Raw genomic sequence first — 12,732 nt, 5'->3', positions numbered from 1 at the left:
CCAATAATATCGAATATTCTGTGGCGAAGTGGTTTTTGCATAGAAAACAAAGCGGTGAGTTGAAGAGGAATTATATTAGTACTTTGTTTAAAACTGTGTGTAAAAAGCTGTCTCTTTATTATTAACAATAAGTTGTAAAACGTGAATGGGGAGTGACAGTCTTCAAGTTTGTGAGAAGATCGCGCCCTGGTGGAATAAAGGCACGAACAGCTTACAGCAGCTATAATTACCAGGCAGTATTTAGAGTAAAACGGTGTGTAAAAGCTGCCTTTATGAATGAGAGAAAAAAGAAATATATAAAATAGTAAAATGGAAGGGGAGTGATACATTTAAATTAATCGTGAAGTGGAGCGCCCCCTGTATAAAGTAAAAGTGAGAAAAGCTTACAGCACCTGGTATTCCCAGGCGGTCTCCCATTCAAGTACTAACCAGACCCTAGCCTGCTTAGCTTCCAAGATCAGACGAGATCGGGCGCGTTCAGGGTGGTATGGCCGTAAGTGAGAGACGCTACCAAAAATAGCCCTTTTGCATTACACGCGTCTATACATGCCAGTTAGTCCCATTGGATCCTACTCCTGTTTTTTTTTTTTTTTTTATCTGACTCACACTGCAGCCCCACCATCCAATCGGCAGTGCCGGAACCACACCAAACATTCACCAAACTACTCAGCCGGCAGCCTACCACAATTATTCCATTCTTTCCGCATCCGCACACTTCCTTCTCTTTAACTCCTTTTCACTACCGCACAGGTTAATCGCCGCACGTCCCCCGCCGGCAAACATTACTCCTTTGCCTACCTCATGCAGGCTTCTCTTAACAACCCTGTGTTATCAACTCCGCTAACAGCCACAAAATCTCTGCCGCACGAAGCCCACTGGTAGCTGTTGAATCACATGCTTCCCCAAAACGTCGCGCTGTCAGAACACTGGGAGCTACACACACCAACAAGTCCATACTGCAGGCTGCATCCAGAACAATTTTCTACATTGAAACATCGACGGCCTCTTCTCTCTAAAAATTCACCAGACCGCTTCTACCACCAGCAAAGAAGTTTCCATCCCTAATACCTCTGTGATTCCCACTAACCTAAACATTAATCTGGCATTGAAGGGTGTGAATTACCCCGGCCAACCTGCTCTTTTAAATAAAGCTTTTAGCAAGTTTTGAAGGGAGGAGAAGAGCAGACCTTGTTTGCCAATAATATCGAGTCTTCTGTGGCGAAGTGGTTTTTGCATAGAAAACAAAGCGGTGAGTTGAAGAGGAATTATATCAGTACTTTGTTTAAAACTGTGTGTAAAAAGCTGTCTCTTTACCATTAACAATAAGTTGTAAAACGTGAATGGGGAGTGACAGTCTTCAAGTTTGTGAGAAGATCGCGCCCTGGTGGAATAAAGGCACGAACAGCTTACAGCACCTAGAATTACCAGGCAGTATTTAGAGTAAAACGTGTGTAAAAGCTGCCTTTATGAATGAGAGAAAAAAATATATATATATATAAAATAGTAAAATGGAAGGGGAGTGATAGATTTAAATTAATCGTGAAGTGGAGCGCCCCCTGTATAAAGTAAAAGTGAGATAAGCTTACAGCACCTGGTATTCCCAGGAGGTCTCCCATCCAAGTACTAACCAGACCCTACCCTGCTTGGCTTCCGAGATCGGATGAGATCGGGCGTGTTCAGGGTGGTATGGCCATAAGCGAGAGATGCGACCAAAAACAGCCCTTTTGCATTACACGCGTCTATACATGCCAGTTAGTCCCATTGGATACTACTAATGTTCTTTTTTTTTTTTTATCTGACTCACACTGCAGCCCCACCATCCAATCGGCAGCGCCGGACCCACACCAAACATTCACCAAACTACTCAGCCAGCAGCCTACCACAATTATTCCATTCTTTCCGCATCCGCACACTTCCTTCTTTTTAACTCCTTTTCACTACCGCACAGGTTAATCGCCGCACGTCCCCCGCCGGCAAACATTACTCCTTTGCCTATTGCATGCAGGCTTCTCTTAACGACCCTCTGTTATCAACTCCGCTAACAGCCACAAAATCTCCGCCGCACGAAGCCCACTGGTAGCTGCTGAATCACATGCTTCCCCAAAACGTCGCGCTGTCAGAACACTGGGAGCTACACACACCAACAAGTCCATACTGCAGGCTGCAGCCAGAACAATTTTCTACATTCAAACATCGACGGCCTCTTCTCTCTAAAAATTCACCAGACCGCTTCTACCACCAGCAAAGAAGTTTCCATCCCTAATTCCTCTGTGACTCCCACTAACCTAAACATTAAGCTGGCATTGAAGGGTGTGAATTACCCCGGCCAATCTGTTCTTTTAAATACAGCTTTTAGCAAGTTTTGAAAGGAGAAGAGCAGAACTTGCTATGCCAATAATATCGAGTCTTCTGTGGCGAAGTGGTTTTTGCATAGAAAACAAAGCGGTCAGTTGAAGAGGAATAATATCAGTACTTTGTTTAAAACTGTGTGTAAAAAGCTGTCTCTTTATCATTAACAATAAGTTGTAAAACGTGAATGGGGAGTGACAGTCTTCAAGTTTGTGAGAAGATCGCGCCCTGGTGGAATAAAGGCACGAACAGCTTAGAGCACCTTGAATTACCAGGAAGTATTTAGAGTAAAACGGTGTGTAAAAGCTACCTTTATGAATGAGAGAAAAATATATATATATATAAAATAGTAAAATGGAAGGGGAGTGATAGATTTAAATTAATCCTGAAGTGGAGCGCCCCCTGTATAAAGTAAAAGTGAGAAAAGCTTACAGCACCTGGTATTCCCAGGAGGTATCCCATCCAAGTACTAACCAGACCCTAGCCTGCTTAGCTTCCAAGATCAGACGAGATCGGGCGCGTTCAGGGTGGTATGGCCGTAAGTGAGAGACGCTACCAAAAATAGCCCTTTTGCATTACACGCGTCTATACATGCCAGTTAGTCCCATTGGATCCTACTCCTGTTTTTTTTTTTTTTTTTATCTGACTCACACTGCAGCCCCACCATCCAATCGGCAGTGCCGGAACCACACCAAACATTCACCAAACTACTCAGCCGGCAGCCTACCACAATTATTCCATTCTTTCCGCATCCGCACACTTCCTTCTCTTTAACTCCTTTTCACTACCGCACAGGTTAATCGCCGCACGTCCCCCGCCGGCAAACATTACTCCTTTGCCTACCTCATGCAGGCTTCTCTTAACAACCCTGTGTTATCAACTCCGCTAACAGCCACAAAATCTCTGCCGCACGAAGCCCACTGGTAGCTGTTGAATCACATGCTTCCCCAAAACGTCGCGCTGTCAGAACACTGGGAGCTACACACACCAACAAGTCCATACTGCAGGCTGCATCCAGAACAATTTTCTACATTGAAACATCGACGGCCTCTTCTCTCTAAAAATTCACCAGACCGCTTCTACCACCAGCAAAGAAGTTTCCATCCCTAATACCTCTGTGATTCCCACTAACCTAAACATTAATCTGGCATTGAAGGGTGTGAATTACCCCGGCCAACCTGCTCTTTTAAATAAAGCTTTTAGCAAGTTTTGAAGGGAGGAGAAGAGCAGACCTTGTTTGCCAATAATATCGAGTCTTCTGTGGCGAAGTGGTTTTTGCATAGAAAACAAAGCGGTGAGTTGAAGAGGAATTATATCAGTACTTTGTTTAAAACTGTGTGTAAAAAGCTGTCTCTTTACCATTAACAATAAGTTGTAAAACGTGAATGGGGAGTGACAGTCTTCAAGTTTGTGAGAAGATCGCGCCCTGGTGGAATAAAGGCACGAACAGCTTACAGCACCTAGAATTACCAGGCAGTATTTAGAGTAAAACGTGTGTAAAAGCTGCCTTTATGAATGAGAGAAAAAAATATATATATATATAAAATAGTAAAATGGAAGGGGAGTGATAGATTTAAATTAATCGTGAAGTGGAGCGCCCCCTGTATAAAGTAAAAGTGAGATAAGCTTACAGCACCTGGTATTCCCAGGAGGTCTCCCATCCAAGTACTAACCAGACCCTACCCTGCTTGGCTTCCGAGATCGGATGAGATCGGGCGTGTTCAGGGTGGTATGGCCATAAGCGAGAGATGCGACCAAAAACAGCCCTTTTGCATTACACGCGTCTATACATGCCAGTTAGTCCCATTGGATACTACTAATGTTCTTTTTTTTTTTTTATCTGACTCACACTGCAGCCCCACCATCCAATCGGCAGCGCCGGACCCACACCAAACATTCACCAAACTACTCAGCCAGCAGCCTACCACAATTATTCCATTCTTTCCGCATCCGCACACTTCCTTCTTTTTAACTCCTTTTCACTACCGCACAGGTTAATCGCCGCACGTCCCCCGCCGGCAAACATTACTCCTTTGCCTATTGCATGCAGGCTTCTCTTAACGACCCTCTGTTATCAACTCCGCTAACAGCCACAAAATCTCCGCCGCACGAAGCCCACTGGTAGCTGCTGAATCACATGCTTCCCCAAAACGTCGCGCTGTCAGAACACTGGGAGCTACACACACCAACAAGTCCATACTGCAGGCTGCAGCCAGAACAATTTTCTACATTCAAACATCGACGGCCTCTTCTCTCTAAAAATTCACCAGACCGCTTCTACCACCAGCAAAGAAGTTTCCATCCCTAATTCCTCTGTGACTCCCACTAACCTAAACATTAAGCTGGCATTGAAGGGTGTGAATTACCCCGGCCAATCTGTTCTTTTAAATACAGCTTTTAGCAAGTTTTGAAAGGAGAAGAGCAGAACTTGCTATGCCAATAATATCGAGTCTTCTGTGGCGAAGTGGTTTTTGCATAGAAAACAAAGCGGTCAGTTGAAGAGGAATAATATCAGTACTTTGTTTAAAACTGTGTGTAAAAAGCTGTCTCTTTATCATTAACAATAAGTTGTAAAACGTGAATGGGGAGTGACAGTCTTCAAGTTTGTGAGAAGATCGCGCCCTGGTGGAATAAAGGCACGAACAGCTTAGAGCACCTTGAATTACCAGGAAGTATTTAGAGTAAAACGGTGTGTAAAAGCTACCTTTATGAATGAGAGAAAAATATATATATATATAAAATAGTAAAATGGAAGGGGAGTGATAGATTTAAATTAATCCTGAAGTGGAGCGCCCCCTGTATAAAGTAAAAGTGAGAAAAGCTTACAGCACCTGGTATTCCCAGGAGGTATCCCATCCAAGTACTAACCAGACCCTACCCTGCTTAGCTTACGAGATCGGATGAGATCGGGCGTGTTCAGGGTGGTATGGCCATAAGCGAGAGACGCTACCAAAAACAGCCCTTTTGCATTACACGCGTCTATACATGCCAGTTAGTCCCATTGGATCCTACTCCTGGTTTTTTTTTTATTTTTAATCTGACTCACACTGCAGCACCACCATCCAATCGGCAGCGCCGGACCCACACCAAACATTCACCAAACTACTCAGCCGGCAGCCTACCACAATTATTCCATTCTTTTCGCATCCGCACACTTCCTTCTTTTTAACTTCTTTTCACTACCGCACAGGTTAATCGCCGCACGTCCCCCGCCGGCAAACATTACTCCTTTGCCTACTGCATGCAGGCTTCTCTTAACGAGCCTCTATTATGAACTCCGCTAACAGCCACAAAATCTCCGCCGCACGAAGCCCACTGGTAGCTGCTGAATCACATGCTTCCCCAAAACGTCGCGCTGTCAGAACACTGGGAGCTACACACACCAACAAGTCCATACTGCAGGCTGCAGCCAGAACAATTTTCTACATTCAAACATCGACGGCCTCTTCTCTCTAAAAATTCACCAGACCGCTTCTACCACTAGCAAAGAAGTTTCCATCCCTAATTCCTCTGTGATTCCCACTAACCTAAACATTAAGCTGGCATTGAAGGGTGTGAATTACCCCGGCCAATCTGTTCTTTTAAATACAGCTTTTAGCAAGTTTTGAAAGGAGAAGAGCAGAACTTGCTATGCCAATAATATCGAGTCTTCTGTGGCGAAGTGGTTTTTGCATAGAAAACAAAGCGGTCAGTTGAAGAGGAATAATATCAGTACTTTGTTTAAAACTGTGTGTAAAAAGCTGTCTCTTTATCATTAACAATAAGTTGTAAAACGTGAATGGGGAGTGACAGTCTTCAAGTTTGTGAGAAGATCGCGCCCTGGTGGAATAAAGGCACGAACAGCTTACAGCACCTAGAATTACCAGGAAGTATTTAGAGTAAAACGGTTTCTAAAAGCTGGCTTTATGAAAGAGAGAAAAAAAATATATATATAAAATAGTAAAATGGAAGGGGAGTGATAGATTTAAATTAATCGTGAAGTGGAGCGCCCCCCGTTTAAAGTAAAAGTGAGAAAAGCTTACAGCACCTGGTAGTCCCAGGTGGTCTCTCATCCAAGTACTAACCAGACCCTACCCTGCTTAGCTTCCGAGATCAGACGAGATCGGGCGTGTTCAGGGTGGTATGGCCATAAGCGAGAGATGCTACCAAAAACAGCCCTTTTGCATTACACGCCTCTATACATGCCAGTTGGTCCCATTGGATCCTACTCCTGGTTTTTTTTTTTTTTTTATCTGACTCACACTGCAGCCCCACCATCCAATCGGCAACGCCGGACCCACACCAAACATTCACCAAACTACTCAGCCGGCAGCCTACCACAATTATTCCATTCTTACCGCATCCGCACACTTCCTTCTTTTTAACTCCTTTTCACTACCGCACAGGTTAATCGCCGCACGTCCCCCGCCAGCAAACATTACTCCTTTGCCTACTGCATGCAGGCTTCTCTTAACGACCCTCTGTTATCAACTCCGCTAACAGCCACAAAATCTCCGCCGCACGAAGCCCACTGGTAGCTGCTGAATCACATGCTTCCCCAAAACGTCGCGCTGTCAGAACACTGGGAGCTACACACACCAACAAGTCCATACTGCAGGCTGCAGCCAGAACAATTTTCTACATTCAAACATCGACGGCCTCTTCTCTCTAAAAATTCACCAGACCGCTTCTACCACCAGCAAAGAAGTTTCCATCCCTAATTCCTCTGTGATTCCCACTAACCTAAACATTAAGCTGCTACTGAAGGGTGTGAATTACCCCGGCCAATCTGTTCTTTTAAATACAGCTTTTAGCAAGTTTTGAAAGGAGAAGAGCAGAACTTGCTATGCCAATAATATCGAGTCTTCTGTGGCGAAGTGGTTTTTGCATAGAAAACAAAGCGGTCAGTTGAAGAGGAATAATATCAGTACTTTGTTTAAAACTGTGTGTAAAAAGCTGTTTCTTTATCATTAACAATAAGTTGTAAAACGTGAATGGGGAGTGACAGTCTTCAAGTTTGTGAGAAGATCGCGCCCTGGTGGAAGAAAGGCACGAACAGCTTACAGCACCTAGAATTACCAGGCAGTATTTAGAGTTAAACGGTGTGCAAAAGCTGCCTTTATGAATGAGCGAAAAAAAATATATATATAAAATAGTAAAACGTAAGGGGAGTGATAGATTTAAATTAATCGTGAAGTGGAGTGCCCCCTGTATAAAGTAAAAGTGAGAAAAGCTTACAGCACCTGGTATTCCCAGGAGGTCTCCCATCCAAGTACTAACCAGACCCTACCCTGATTGGCTTCCGAGATCCGATGAGATCGGGCGTGTTCAGGCTGGCATGGACATAAGCGAGAGACGCTACCAAAAACATCCCTTTTGCATTACACGCCTCTATACATGCCAGTTGGTCCCATTGGATCCTACTAATGTTTTTTTTTTTTATCTGACTCACACTGCAGCCCCACCATCCAATCGGCAGTGCCGGACCCACACCAAACATTCACCAAACTACTCAGCCGGCAGCCTACCACAATTATTCCATTCTTTCCGCATCCGCACACTTCCTTCTCTTTAAGTCCTTTTCACTACCGCACAGGTTAATCGCCGCAGGTCCCCCGACGGCAAACATTACTCCTTTGCCTACCTCATGCAGGCTTCTCTTAACGACCCTCTGTTATCAACTCCGCTAACAGCCACAAAATCTCCGCCGCACGAAGCCCACTGGTAGCTGCTGAATCACATGCTTCCCCAAAACGTCGTGCTGTCAGAACACTGGGAGCTACACACACCAACAAGTCCATACTGCAGGCTGCAGCCAGAACTATTTTCTACATTCAAACATCGACGGCCTCTTCTCTCTAAAAATTCACCAGACCGCTTCTACCACCAGCAAAGAAGTTTTCATCCCTAATTCTTCTGTGATTCCCACTAACCTAAACATTGAGCTGGCATTGAAGGGTGTGAATTACCCCGGCCAACCTGCTCTTTTAAATACAGCTTTTAGCAAGTTTTGAAAGGAGGAGAAGAGCAGATAATATGCCAATAATATCGAATATTCTGTGGCGAAGTGGTTTTTGCATAGAAAACAAAGCGGTGAGTTTAAGAGGAATTATATCAGTACTTTGTTTAAAACTGTGTGTAAAAAGCTGTCTCTTTATTATTAACAATAAGTTGTAAAACGTGAATGTGGAGTGACAGTCTTCAAGTTTGTCAGAAGATCGCGCCCTGGTGGAATAAAGGCACGAACAGCTCACAGCACCTAGAATTACCAGGCAGTATTTAGAGTAAAACGGTGTGTAAAGGCTGCCTTTATGAATGAGAGAAAAAAAATATATATAAAATAGTAAAATGGAAGGGGAGTGATAGATTTAAATTAATCGTGAAGTGGAGCGCCCCTTGTATAAAGTAAAAGTGAGAAAAGCTTACAGCACGTGGTATTCCCAGGCAGTCTCCCATCCAAGTACTAACCAGACCCTACCCCACTTAGCTTCCGAGATCAGGCGTGTTCAGGGTGGTATGGGCATTAGCGAGAGACACTACCAAAAACAGCCCTTTTGCATTACACGCGTCTATACATGCCAGTTAGTCCCATTGGATCATACTCCTGGTTTTTTTTTTTTTTTTATCTGACTCACACTGCAGCACCACCATCCAATCGGCAGCGCCGCACCCACACCAAACATTCACCAAACTACTCAGCCGGCAGCCTACCACAATTATTCCATTCTTTCCGCATCCGCACACTTCCTTCTCTTTAAGTCCTTTTCACTACCGCACAGGTTAATCGCCGCACGTCCCCCGCCGGCAAACATTACTCCTTTGCCTACCTCATGCAGGCTTCTCTTAACGACCCTCTGTTATCAACTCCGCTAACAGCCACAAAATCTCTGCCGCACGAAGCCCACTGGTAGCTGTTGAATCACATGCTTCCCCAAAACGTTACGCTGTCAGAACACTGGGAGCTACACACGCCAACAAGTCCATACTGCAGGCTGCAGCCAGAACTATTTTCTACATTCAAACATCGACGGCCTCTTCTCTCTAAAAATTCACCAGACCGCTTCTACCACCAGCAAAGAAGTTTTCATCCCTAATTCTTCTGTGATTCCCACTAACCTAAACATTGAGCTGGCATTGAAGGGTGTGAATTACCCCGGCCAACCTGCTCTTTTAAATACAGCTTTTAGCAAGTTTTGAAAGGAGGAGAAGAGCAGATAATATGCCAATAATATCGAATATTCTGTGGCGAAGTGGTTTTTGCATAGAAAACAAAGCGGTGAGTTTAAGAGGAATTATATCAGTACTTTGTTTAAAACTGTGTGTAAAAAGCTGTCTCTTTATTATTAACAATAAGTTGTAAAACGTGAATGTGGAGTGACAGTCTTCAAGTTTGTCAGAAGATCGCGCCCTGGTGGAATAAAGGCACGAACAGCTCACAGCACCTAGAATTACCAGGCAGTATTTAGAGTAAAACGGTGTGTAAAGGCTGCCTTTATGAATGAGAGAAAAAAAATATATATAAAATAGTAAAATGGAAGGGGAGTGATAGATTTAAATTAATCGTGAAGTGGAGCGCCCCTTGTATAAAGTAAAAGTGAGAAAAGCTTACAGCACGTGGTATTCCCAGGCAGTCTCCCATCCAAGTACTAACCAGACCCTACCCCACTTAGCTTCCGAGATCAGGCGTGTTCAGGGTGGTATGGGCATTAGCGAGAGACACTACCAAAAACAGCCCTTTTGCATTACACGCGTCTATACATGCCAGTTAGTCCCATTGGATCATACTCCTGGTTTTTTTTTTTTTTTTATCTGACTCACACTGCAGCACCACCATCCAATCGGCAGCGCCGCACCCACACCAAACATTCACCAAACTACTCAGCCGGCAGCCTACCACAATTATTCCATTCTTTCCGCATCCGCACACTTCCTTCTCTTTAAGTCCTTTTCACTACCGCACAGGTTAATCGCCGCACGTCCCCCGCCGGCAAACATTACTCCTTTGCCTACCTCATGCAGGCTTCTCTTAACGACCCTCTGTTATCAACTCCGCTAACAGCCACAAAATCTCTGCCGCACGAAGCCCACTGGTAGCTGTTGAATCACATGCTTCCCCAAAACGTTACGCTGTCAGAACACTGGGAGCTACACACGCCAACAAGTCCATACTGCAGGCTGCAGCCAGAACAATTTTCTACATTGAAACATCGACGGCCTCTTCTCTCTAAAAATTCACCAGACCGCTTCTACCATCAGCAAAGAAGTTTCCATCCCTAATTCCTCTGTGATTCCCACTAACCTAAACATTAATCTGGCATTGAAGGGTGTGAATTACCCCGGCCAACCTGCTCTTTTAAATACAGCTTTTAGCAAGTTTTGAAAGGAGGAGAAGAGCAGACCTTGCTATGCCAAAAATATCAAGTCTTCTGTGGCGAAGTGGTTTTTGCATAGAAAACAAAGCGGTGAGTTGAAGAGGAATTATATCAGTACTTTGTTTAAAACTGTGTGTAAAAAGCTGTCTCTTTATTATTAACAATAAGTTGTAAAACGTGAATTGGGAGTGACAGTCTTCAAGTTTGTGAGAAGATCGTGCCCTGGTGGAATAAAGGCACGAACAGCTTACAGCACCTAGAATTACCAGGCAGTATTTAGAGTAAAACGTGTGTAAAAGCTGCCTTTATGAATGAGAGAAAAAAGAAATATATAAAATAGTAAAATGGAAGGGGAGTGATAGATTTAAATTAATCGTGAGGTGGAGTGCCCCCTGTATAAAGTAAAAGTGAGAAAAGCTTACAGCACGTGGTATTCCCAGGCAGTCTCCCATCCAAGTACTAACCAGACCCTACCCCGCTTAGCTTCCGAGATCAGACGAGATCGGGCGTGTTCAGGGTGGCATGGCCATAAACGAGAGCTGTGAACAAAAACAGCCCTTTTGCATTACACGCCTCTATACATGCCAGTTAGTCCCATTGGATCCTACTCCTGTTTTTTATTTTTTTTATCTGACTCACACTGCAGCCCCACCATCCAATCGGCAGCGCCGGACCCACACCAAACATTCACCAAACTACTCAGCCGGCAGCCTACCACAATTATTCCATTCTTTCCGCATCCGCACACTTCCTTCTTTTTAACTCCTTTTCACTACCGCACAGGTTAATCGCCGCACGTCCCCCGCCGGCAAACATTACTCATTTGCCTACCGCATGCAGGCTTCTCTTAAAGACCCTCTGTTATCAACTCCGCTAACAGTCACAAAATCTCCGCCGCACGAAGCCCACTGGTAGCTGCTGAATCACATGCTTCCCCAAAACGTCGCGCTGTCAGAACACTGGGAGCTATACACGCCAACAAGTCCATACTGCAGGCTGCAGCCAGAACAATTTTCTACATTCAAACATCGACGGCCTCTTCTCTCTAAAAATTCACCAGACCGCTTCTACCACCAGCAAAGAAGTTTCCATCCCTAATTCTTCTGTGATTCCCACTAACCTAAACATTAATCTGGCATTGAAGGGTGTGAATTACCCCGGCCAACCTGCTCTTTTAAATACAGCTTTTAGCAAGTTTTGAAAGGAGGAGAAGAGCAGATAATATGCCAATAATATCGAGTCTTCTGTGGCGAAGTGGTTTTTGCATAGAAAACAAAGTGGTGAGTTGAAGAGGAATTATATCAGTACTTTGTTTAAAACTGTGTGTAAAAAGCTGTCTCTTTATCATTAACAATAAGTTGTAAAACGTGAATGGGGAGTGACAGTCTTCAAGTTTGTGAGAAGATCGCGCCCTGGTGGAATAAAGGCACGAACAGCTTACAGCACCTAGAATTACCAGGAAGTATTTAGAGTAAAACGGTTTCTAAAAGCTGCCTTTATGAATGAGAGAAAAAAAAAATATATATAAAATAGTAAAATGGAAGGGGAGTGATAGATTTAAATTAATCGTGAAGTGGAGCGCCCCTTGTATAAAGTAAAAGTGAGAAAAGCTTACAGCACGTGGTATTCCCAGGCAGTCTCCCATCCAAGTACTAACCAGACCCTACCCCACTTAGCTTCCGAGATCAGACGAGATCGGGCGTGTTCAGGGTGGTATGGCCATAAGCGAGAGACGCTACCAAAAACAGCCCTTTTGCATTACACGCGTCTATACATGCCAGTTAGTCCCATTGGATCATACTCCTGGTTTTTTTTTTTTTTTATCTGACTCACACTGCAGCACCACCATCCAATCGGCAGCGCCGCACCCACACCAAACATTCACCAAACTACTCAGCCGGCAGCCTACCACAATTATTCCATTCTTTCCGCATCCGCACACTTCCTTCTCTTTAAGTCCTTTTCACTACCGCACAGGTTAATCGCCGCACGTCCCCCGCCGGCAAACATTACTCCTTTGCCTACCTCATGC

General features: G+C 44.4%; 8 non-coding genes and 3 pseudogenes across 8 annotated transcripts; all 11 read right to left on the bottom strand.

Moving 5' to 3' along the window:
- Positions 1–380: 380 nt before the first annotated feature.
- LOC125736999 (5S ribosomal RNA) lies at positions 381–499 on the bottom strand. Its single transcript, XR_007396266.1, has one exon. It is a non-coding gene; the product is annotated as a 5S ribosomal RNA (ribosomal RNA).
- Positions 500–1,579: 1,080 nt separating this feature from the next.
- Positions 1,580–1,698, bottom strand: LOC125732579 (5S ribosomal RNA). Its single transcript, XR_007391955.1, has one exon. It is a non-coding gene; the product is annotated as a 5S ribosomal RNA (ribosomal RNA).
- Positions 1,699–2,774: 1,076 nt separating this feature from the next.
- Positions 2,775–2,893, bottom strand: LOC125736972 (5S ribosomal RNA). The gene has a single exon (XR_007396239.1). It is a non-coding gene; the product is annotated as a 5S ribosomal RNA (ribosomal RNA).
- A 1,080-nt stretch (positions 2,894–3,973) lies between these two features.
- On the bottom strand, positions 3,974–4,092 carry LOC125732578 (5S ribosomal RNA). Its single transcript, XR_007391954.1, has one exon. It is a non-coding gene; the product is annotated as a 5S ribosomal RNA (ribosomal RNA).
- Positions 4,093–5,168: 1,076 nt separating this feature from the next.
- On the bottom strand, positions 5,169–5,287 carry LOC125734659 (5S ribosomal RNA). Its single transcript, XR_007393962.1, has one exon. It is a non-coding gene; the product is annotated as a 5S ribosomal RNA (ribosomal RNA).
- A 1,077-nt stretch (positions 5,288–6,364) lies between these two features.
- Positions 6,365–6,483, bottom strand: LOC125737112 (5S ribosomal RNA). Its single transcript, XR_007396379.1, has one exon. It is a non-coding gene; the product is annotated as a 5S ribosomal RNA (ribosomal RNA).
- Positions 6,484–7,559: 1,076 nt separating this feature from the next.
- LOC125731575 (5S ribosomal RNA) lies at positions 7,560–7,678 on the bottom strand (annotated as a pseudogene).
- A 1,069-nt stretch (positions 7,679–8,747) lies between these two features.
- On the bottom strand, positions 8,748–8,856 carry LOC125732334 (5S ribosomal RNA; annotated as a pseudogene).
- Positions 8,857–9,930: 1,074 nt separating this feature from the next.
- LOC125732333 (5S ribosomal RNA) lies at positions 9,931–10,039 on the bottom strand (annotated as a pseudogene).
- A 1,076-nt stretch (positions 10,040–11,115) lies between these two features.
- LOC125731079 (5S ribosomal RNA) lies at positions 11,116–11,234 on the bottom strand. The gene has a single exon (XR_007391366.1). It is a non-coding gene; the product is annotated as a 5S ribosomal RNA (ribosomal RNA).
- Positions 11,235–12,308: 1,074 nt separating this feature from the next.
- On the bottom strand, positions 12,309–12,427 carry LOC125730830 (5S ribosomal RNA). Its single transcript, XR_007391120.1, has one exon. It is a non-coding gene; the product is annotated as a 5S ribosomal RNA (ribosomal RNA).
- Positions 12,428–12,732: the final 305 nt, after the last annotated feature.

This window comes from Brienomyrus brachyistius, chromosome 2 (assembly GCF_023856365.1).
Source record: "Brienomyrus brachyistius isolate T26 chromosome 2, BBRACH_0.4, whole genome shotgun sequence".
Taxonomy (NCBI): domain Eukaryota; kingdom Metazoa; phylum Chordata; class Actinopteri; order Osteoglossiformes; family Mormyridae; genus Brienomyrus; species Brienomyrus brachyistius.
Note: the sequence above shows the minus strand (reverse complement) of the source record. Positions and strands in the feature narration are given on the sequence as shown.